Below are 7,650 nucleotides of genomic sequence, written 5' to 3'. Positions count from 1 at the left end.
GTATATTGCTAGCTCACTGAATAATTAGGCGAAGTAAAACTTTAAGATAATTACTATTTTTGGAACTGTCTAACACACTATTTACTTAAATCAGTATCTATAAGAAGCGGCTTCAGAATATGAAATGTACTTAGAATGTTTCTATTAAATTTACCTCTGATTGAGGTCTGGCTGATATGTACCAGGGGGGGTTTAACTCAAATGATAGATGTTGGATGCTCATAGATGTTCCATAGTTTGCCGCATGTGGTCAGGACAGCGCTGGCTGTATTTCGATATCAGTGTTTGTAAAATTAGCAGTACAAAACTCTTTGGTTTCGAAAGTTCTTTGGTTATAAGTTTTGCCAATATGACAGTTTTAAACAGATATTATTAATATCCATTATTTACAGAATGTGTCAGTTTTATAATATTCGGATTATTATTACTATTACTATATAACTAATTTGCATTTTCATTCGAGGACAAAGTAGCCATATTAGTGTACTGTGTATGACCTATTAACCTCATTTGTTCAGTTGATCAATTGTTGGATGTTGGCATTCCTATTCTGTTTAAATCTTGTATAAATTATGGAATGGACGAACATGGCTGCTTAAGGAAGAAATTTGAACAGATCGAGTTAATTGAGAAGTTACTGGTGCTTTCCTGCAACAAGAAATAATTCGCAACGTTAAAGGTAAGAAAGAAATATGTTTGAGATTACATCTACACGGTTCAACTTTTCTTTCAACTTCACACATTCAAGCAATGCCAGCAAGATTGGTATTTAATAATAACGGAAGTGCACACAATGTGCAGGATAATATATTATTTTAGCTTTCGCTGATGTAGAACTTGGTCAGTGAAACTATAATCGGTTTTTACACTCCATCACATGGTATTTTGTTATTTTAATATTAATATGGCGTACCTTGTAGATAGACAATCTTAATGTATCTTAATTCAACATGCGCTTTAAACTTGATTCTTTCAATATTCTTCCCAGACTGCGTGCGTACGAGCATGAAAAACTGAACCGTGTAGATGCAGCTTAACTGCACCGTCATGTTTTCTAATTTAAACTGAATTCTTCCATCATATCTTAAACGTTTATTAAACTGAGATCTGTAATTGTTTTCAGGGATAAACTTCAGAACGCGATTACCTTCCTTCTACCACTACCACATGAAGAACTGACTTCTGTGCTGAATTACAACAGTGTATTAGGCCTAACTGCAATTACGCCAAGAGCTTTAAAGGTAAGCTAACAGAGTTAATATACACTTTGGGTATGAACGAACATCTTATTTTTGTATATAGCTAAGTTAAGTTGGTCAGACATCTTAAAATTCGTGGGACAGAATTTGATATGACTAAATATGTTGTTCCCGGTGTAATTCTTTACAGTTGCGTTACCTAAGGATGGCGGGGTACTTTAGCTTGGTAACGCAATAGTAAAGAAGTGTTGTTCCCGAAAAGATATATTTTAGAAATTTGACTTTACAGTTAACAGTAGTACCTTTACTGGAATAATTTTGATAAAATAAAAAGAGTTAAATTGCCGGAGATATTTATTATTTTTATAGACTCGTGGATAGAATTCTTCCAGGAATATTTCACAAACGTTGATTATACTGCAATCCTTCAATTGTTCTATGAAATGTAGTGTTATTAATGCATTATATGATAGTAGGCTACTGCTGGTTTGTTTCAGTTAATAGAAAGACAAATGGCGGAGTTTTACACTGTGAATGTGCTGCAGTGTACTGTCAGAAATCGGATAGTAATGAGAAGACCTGGTTATTCCTGTTTCCTGCGCCAAGTAATGCAGCACAGCTTAAAAGGTAAGCAATGGCATTGGCATAAGCTCAATGCAAAGATATCCTTATATATCATCAGTAAATAGTCAGGGTTGATAAACTGTAGTGATTTTTAAACTTAAGTAAGAATTATTTGTCAAATTCATATTTGTTTATTAAAATGAGTTTTTGCCTTCTTTTGTAATTCATTTAAACTTAATTTGTGCATTAGTTCTTACATAATTGTGTATTTTGTTAATGTGTTATTTTAAGTAATTAACAACATCGCTTCAAAAATAATTTACTATGTTTACACATAGGCCTCATTATTAATACATGAAGAGTTACAGCACTAATAACCTGCACTTAATGATAATAATAATAATTAGCTTAGACTTAGGCAAGATATTATGTTCAGTTTGTTATTCATTAGAAAAGAATTCAACTATTTAGGGAGATTAATATTTACAAATAAAGTTATCAGAAGAGCTTAGAGCATTGTGTGTTTTCAGAATAAATACGTAGTCCATTTGGCATTGTGCAACTTTTACTTTGAATATTGTTATGAGCAGGGAAAGGATTTATATGTAAATACATATTTACTTATAAAGCTAATATAATTTATATTTTGCATTATCTTTATGTTTCACAATGTGTAGGGTTGAAAAATCCTACTTTTATTTTCCATATTTTTCCATATTTTAGAGTTTAGTACATATTTTCGTTAATTTCCATATATTTTCCATATTTCATATAAAACAGTCCATATTATATTAGGTTTAACAATAAAACGAAACAAAATTCCATTAACTTTTAAAAATACATTTCAACAATAGAGATTTAAACACATGTTCAGTAATCCCTTTAACATCAGAGTTATTTGAAAATTAGCAGTCCTATCAACAATGGGAAAGTAAGTTACAAAACTGTATTAATTTAATTTAAAATTTTTAACAGACTTCAGTTGTGCAGCTCAACAGTTAAATGCCAGTCAGAGTACACATAGGTTCAGTTTTGTAAATCATACTATAAAGACGGTAAATATGCCAAAAGTACGTCATTCAGTCAATTTAAAATCAAAACTAACAAGTTACATTTCAGAATTTAAAGAAGATGGTTTATCAACTGACAATAAAATATTATTTTGTAATTTGTGTCAGTGTGCAGTATCATCTACACAAAAGTTCCTGGTGCAACAACACATTACAACTAGTAAACATCAGGCCAACAAACAACTAAATTCCAAGCAGAGACAATTGTTTTTAACACAACCAACAACATCGAATGTAAGATCTGAGTTTAACATCGACCTGTGCCGTTCTCTCATCTCTGCTGATATTCCTCTCTACAAACTAAAGAATAAGGTCTTCAGGGAATTCCTTGAAAAATATACTCAACATACAATCCCGGATGAGTGAACACTTAGGAAGACGTATGCTCCATCCATCTACGATGAGACAATACAGAAGATAAGAGATGAAATTAAAGATAGTTCAATTTGGGTTTCCATTGATGAGACTCCCGACAAAGAAGGTAGACTTGTTGGTAATGTAGTTATCGGTTTGTTAAGTGAACAATATTCTGAACGAATTCTTTTACATTGTGATGTTCTAGAAAAGTGCAATAACAAAACTATAGTTAAACTGTTCAACGAAGCTATGGGTATCCTGTGGCCAAAGGGTATTATGTACGATAATGTGTTATTCTTTATTAGCGATGCTGCCCCTTATATGGTCAAAGCTGGACAAGCATTATCTGTTGTATATCCTAAATTGACTCATTTTACTTGTGTGGCGCATGCATTTCATCGTGTGGCAGAAGTGGTCAGAGACAATTTCCCTAAAGTAGATTTGTTGATTTCATCAGTGAAAAAAGTATTTCTCAAAGCTCCCAGTAGAGTTAACGTGTTGAAAGAAATGTACCCTGAAATTCCATTGCCACCAAAGCCAATTTTAACTAGATGGGGTACATGGCTAGAAGCAGTTGAATATTATGCCGAACATATAGACTCTATTAACAATGTTCTCCTTGCATTGGACTCTGAAGATGCAGTCTCAATTGATACTGCGAAAACAGTTACCTGTGACATAAGTGTGAAGAATGACTTAGCTCACATTCAGCATACATTTTCATGCATCATAAAAACGCTCAAAAGTCTCCAAAATAGGCACCTTTCACTATCTGAAAGTTTTGAAATTATAAATAGTACTGTGGAACAACTGAATCGTGGTAGAGGTAAAGTTGCAGATGCAGTAAGAGCTAAGGTGGACACTGTACTTTCAAAAAACCCTGGATATGAAGAACTACAAAAGGTTGTTGCTGTGATGAGTGGTGAATCAACAGTGAAGATTAACTTGGACTTATCCCCAGCAGACATTGTGAAATTGAATTATGTACCAGTTACTTCTTGTGACGTCGAACGCTCTTTTAGTCAGTATAAATCTATCCTCAGAGACAATAGAAGAAGATTCACTTTTCAGCACTTGAAAGAAATGTTTGTAACCTATTGTTATGGTAACAGACAATAAAAATTGTGTTTTGTTGAAACTACATTGGAAGATAAGGTACGTCCATTATAATTTTTGTTTAGTTTGATTAAAATGTACCAATATTTAACGTACATAGTCATTTTTTTATAATTTTAAGTCCATATTTAATTCCATATTTTGGTAAAAATCCATATTTAATTCCATATTTTGGTAAAAATAACTACATATATATTTACATATTTCATATATTTTTAGTCCATATAAATCCGTTCCCTGGTTATGAGCTATAACTATTCATTTCAACCCTCAGCATCATACTGTGCTTTAGTTAGGTGGTGATTCCGAAAGTAGGCTCTTTCAAAACCTGTCCATTTCTTCAGAAAATGCTAGAATTATATGTCTATAATAAACAAAGATTTTTCTGTGGTGAAATTTTATATGAATTCATAGGAAGAAAAATATATTTCACCATAGAAAATATTTTGTTCATTGCAGAGATGCAAGTTTGCTACTCATATATATTGCTAATAGTTTTAAGAAGCAGCAGAACAGTCATATATGGAAAAAACGTTTATATATATGTGTATATATATATATATATATATATTTTTTTTTCAGGAAGTTAATTTCTCATCTTAATCATGTTAGGTGCATATAATTTTAACCTGTGATTTAAGTAGTAACAATTATTTGATATAAATAAATTGAAAATTATTTTATTTACATCATGATTAAATCATTAATTTAAATTAATACCAACCCTGGTTTGTGTATTTTTTTAAAGATAATAATAGAATTTTGATTGTAACAGGTACCACATGTGGGCAGCTGTGGCAGAAAATCCTCATCCTTACAGAAGGGCCTATATATGTGCAAGCCATTTTCGCAGTAATCAGTATAACGGTGACTTCAGATATAACTTACTAAGAGGGGCCATTCCATCAAGGGATGCTTGGTATCCCACTCAAGAACTACGACCCACTTCATCACCAGCCTACTTTCATTAACCTTTTTCACCACCTAACATAATTGCTTCATTCATTGCACTTCACTGTGGCATCAATTTGAACCTGTATTCTCTTTCATTGAGTGATTCATTCATTGTCTTTATCTTTTAACAAAATTGTGTTTAATTTTGTTGACAAGTGTATGGTAATGGACTTCATTCATTATTATTATTATTGTTATTATTATTATTATTATTATTATTATTATTAAAGGTAAAAGGTAAAGGTATCCCCGTAACATGCCAAGAAGGCATTTGGGGGGCATGGAGGTAGAGGCCCATGCTTTCCATGACCTCGGTACTAGAATGAATTATTATTATTATTATTATTATTATTATTATTATTATTATTATTATCATTGTTATCTCATTTCGTTTAATGTGTTGATTTCTCCAGTTAATTGAAGGAAAATAAGGGGAATTCATTCATTCATCTGAAAAAAAAAAGTAGAGTACTTGACTTCTACATTATGAGCAATATAATTTTTGTAATAATGATAAATCTAACGATCTTTAAGACCCTAAGTTAACATTACATAGTAATATAAATACAAATAATAATTACTAGTACAATGAGCATTTCACTTGTGTCATCTATAGGGCATAGGAGGGAGTCCAGTGGCAGCGATACGAATCTGCAGCTTCTGCAACTGGTGAGATTTGGGTGCATTATTTAGAATTTTTAGAGTGTAAATATGTTGTTGTTTTCTAATGTCAGGCGTTTGACAATAAAGTCATTTGACCTCTTGCACTCCAATATTTTTCAAAGATATTATCATGACCAGAGTAAATATGTTGATGTTTTCTAATGCCAGGCATTTGACAATAAAGTCATTTGATCTCTTGCACTCCAGTATTTTTCAAAATTATTGTCATGGTAAGCCACTGAAGCACAGATTTTGAGGTGTTCCGAATCCATTTCTTGGTTTGAGTAGCACAATGGACAGTTAGGAGACTGATATATTCCAATTCTACGCAGCAAAATAGTCCCCCAATCGGATTTCTGGGTGGGACTACTTTAATGGTACAGAAGCAACTAAATTTTTTATAATGGAATGCTTGTCGTATAACATCAGCTAAGAAGAGAGTAACTATGGTACAATATTTTGTCTCGTCTCACTTTATAGATCTCTTGGATATGGAACAACAAGTTTTGACGGAGAAATCATTGTAATAAGTGAAAGTCTCAGGAATCTTCTATGCCACACCAATAAATTTAAGAATGCAGTTATATTGTCAGACTCCAAAGCAGCTATTCTATCAATAGTCTCTAAATACATACTTTCATCTCAATCAGCAGAAATAGCTAAAATGCTCTCTCAATTAATATCACTCAATAAAAGAATTGTATTCCAGTGGATACCATCCCATTGTGGAATCCTGGGAAACGAGAATGCTGATGCTTTAGCAAAGAAGGGCAGCACTGCTACTTACAGACCTGTTACTAAATCTACGTATTCCTCTGTGAAAAGATTTATTAAATCTACATACTTAGACTTCAACAAACAAAATTTGATAACACAAATCTCAAGGGAAAAAATGGAACTCTCTGCATCATAATCCACAGTTAATTCCCGATTTACCACGAAAATCGTCTGTAGCTACATTTAGATTGGCAACAGGCCATGACTGTCTGGCCAAACAAACACCTGCATAGAATTGGAATATATCAGTCCCCTAACTACCCACTGTGCAACTCAAACCAAGAAATGGATTCGGAACACCTCAAAATCTGTGCTTCAGTGGCTGGCCATGATAATATCTTCGAAAAAAATTGGAGTGCAAGAGGTCAAATGAGTTTGTCAAACCCCTGGCATTAGAATACAACAACAACATATTTTGAGCAATGGGTACACAACCAAATCAAACACTCAGTATCAAAGCTCAAAATTAGGAAATGTTGCAAAGTATAGACTTATCTCTAATAAATTGTATTGCGCTTTTTCTAATATGTTCAGTGTTTTGAATCAACTATACATCAGAGAATGAAAAATAATTTTTTTACTTGTATTTCTTAATGGTGTTTTTATTAAAATTCTAAGTTAATTTTATGTCTGTTGTAGACAAATAGTTTTCTTTGTATTCTTTATCAGTGGTGATTATTGATTACTTAGATTTTTAATATCCACATATTAAATTAATGGCAGTTACTTTTAAAAATAGATGTTCCGCTCTGCCGGTGTAAAACAAATAAAGTGGTGTTTTATAAATGTTTATGAACGTGCGTTGTACTATGTCACAGCAAAACATCTTATGACTATTTTCAAGCTAATGTTTGACATAAAAAAATTAAGAGCGAATTATAATTATATAACTGACCAATAATAACTTCGAAGTCAATATTCCAAAGTCAATCTTTGTTTTTATCTTCCAA

At 32.2% G+C, this 7,650-nt stretch overlaps 1 long non-coding RNA gene across 2 annotated transcripts; it reads left to right on the top strand.

Annotated features, from left to right (window-relative positions):
• The first annotated feature begins 298 nt into the window (after positions 1-298).
• Positions 299-5,725, top strand: LOC138702721 (uncharacterized). 2 transcript variants are annotated; one of them, XR_011332875.1, is made up of 4 exons: positions 299-679; positions 1,124-1,241; positions 1,697-1,826; positions 5,082-5,725. It is a non-coding gene; the product is annotated as an uncharacterized lncRNA (long non-coding RNA). The 2 variants fall into 2 exon arrangements; XR_011332876.1 differs by lacking the exon at positions 299-679 and having other exon boundaries at positions 934-1,241; positions 5,082-5,723.
• The last annotated feature ends 1,925 nt before the right edge of the window (positions 5,726-7,650 follow it).

This window comes from Periplaneta americana, chromosome 7 (assembly GCF_040183065.1).
Source record: "Periplaneta americana isolate PAMFEO1 chromosome 7, P.americana_PAMFEO1_priV1, whole genome shotgun sequence".
In the NCBI taxonomy this organism is placed as follows: domain Eukaryota; kingdom Metazoa; phylum Arthropoda; class Insecta; order Blattodea; family Blattidae; genus Periplaneta; species Periplaneta americana.
The sequence above is the reverse complement of the archived record's forward strand: the minus strand, read 5'-3'. Positions and strand labels throughout refer to the sequence as shown.